This window comes from Camelina sativa, chromosome 5 (assembly GCF_030686135.1).
Source record: "Camelina sativa cultivar CO46 ecotype springtype chromosome 5, ASM3068613v1".
NCBI classification, from domain to species: Eukaryota; Viridiplantae; Streptophyta; class Magnoliopsida; order Brassicales; family Brassicaceae; genus Camelina; species Camelina sativa.
In genome coordinates this window covers 15,694,210-15,695,741 of record NC_141884.1, presented here as the reverse complement: position 1 = coordinate 15,695,741, position 1,532 = coordinate 15,694,210, and the positions used below count along the sequence as shown (strand labels likewise).

The 1,532-nt window shown below is 43.6% G+C and overlaps 1 non-coding gene across 1 annotated transcript; it reads right to left on the bottom strand.

The window, feature by feature from the left end:
• Positions 1–633: 633 nt before the first annotated feature.
• LOC147943808 (small nucleolar RNA R71) lies at positions 634–740 on the bottom strand. Its single transcript, XR_015558696.1, has one exon. It is a non-coding gene; the product is annotated as a small nucleolar RNA R71 (small nucleolar RNA).
• Between the last annotated feature and the right edge of the window lie 792 nt (positions 741–1,532).

Below are 1,532 nucleotides of genomic sequence, written 5' to 3'. Positions count from 1 at the left end.
GATCGAGTCAGAAGCCGTGTACATTTAGACACCACTTCCCAGTCGACTCTACCGCCTACACGAGCCTGAGCTCAACTGTGTACCTGTTCGAGTCTGTACTCGTGTCTGTTGATTCACACAAGGTCTAAGGGGAAAGACAATCTTCAAAGGTCTCTTGACAACATCCATAGGCTGCAAAAGGGTTTGGGAAATCAGAGAAGAAGAGTAGTTCAAGTTCAGCAAGAGGATCAAGTCATCATGGAGCAACAAGCTAACCATGAGCAAAGACCTGGGCACATTGGTGATGGAGATGCACCCAACACCCACAACCAAAGAGCTGGTATTGTGCCTCCCACAGTAGCAAACAACAATTTTGAGATCAAGAGTGGATTGATCTCCATGATTCAAGCCAACAAGTTCCATGGGTTGCCAATGGAGGATCCACTAGATCACCTTGATGAGTTTGACAGAATCTGTTGTCTTACAAAGATTAATTGTGTGAGTGAAGATGGATTCAAGTTGAGGCTCTTCCCATTTTCACTTGGAGACAAGGCTCACCTTTGGGAGAAAACTCTTCCTGCTGGAGCAATAACCACATGGGATGCTTGCAAGAAGGCTTTCTTGGCCAAATTCTTCTCAAATGCAAGGACTGCTAGGTTGAGAAATGAAATTTCTGGGTTTGCTCAAAGGAACAATGAGAGCTTTTGTGAAGCTTGGGAGAGGTTTAAAGGGTTCCAGACTCAGTGTCCTCACCATGGCTTCAGCAATGAGTCCCTACTTAGCACATTGTATAGAGGAGTGCTTCCCAAGATCAGGATGCTTCTTGATACAGCTTCTAATGGCAACTTCCTCAACAAGAATGTGGAAGAATGATGGGAACTAATTGAGAATCTTGCTAAGTCTGATGGGAACTATAATGAGGATTATGATAGAACAGTAAGGTCATCATCCACTGATCAAGAGGAGAAGTATAAGAAGGACTTGAAGATGGTCAATGAGTAGCTTGACAAGATCCTACTTAGCCAACAAAAGTCCATTCACTTCATTGGTGAAGAAGAGGTTCCTGTTCAAGAAGGGGAGAACGAATTTGCTGAGTTGTTCTACATGCAAAACCATGGAGGATTCAAAGGCTACAACCAAGGAGGTTTCAAGAACAACAATCTCTCTTATAGGAGTAACAATGTGGCCAACCTTCAAGACCAACTCTATCCACCTCAACAGCCTCAACAACAGAACAACTATGTCCCCAAACAACAACATCAAGTGTTCCAGCCTCAGTTGTGTCCCCCACCAGGGTTTCAGACTAACCAAGGCCAAGAACAAGAATTAAGAGCTATGATGCAACAGTTGTTGATTGGGCAAACACAAGGAATGATTGAGGAAGACAAACAGTTTGCTGAGTTGAACAAAAGGCTCACATCACAGTACAATGACCTTAACATGAAGTTTGAAGGTCTTAACTCTAGAGTGAAGTATATGGAGAGCAACATTGCCTCTACTTCAGCTCCTAAACCCAACCAACTCCCTGGAAAAGCTGTTCAAAATCCAAAGGA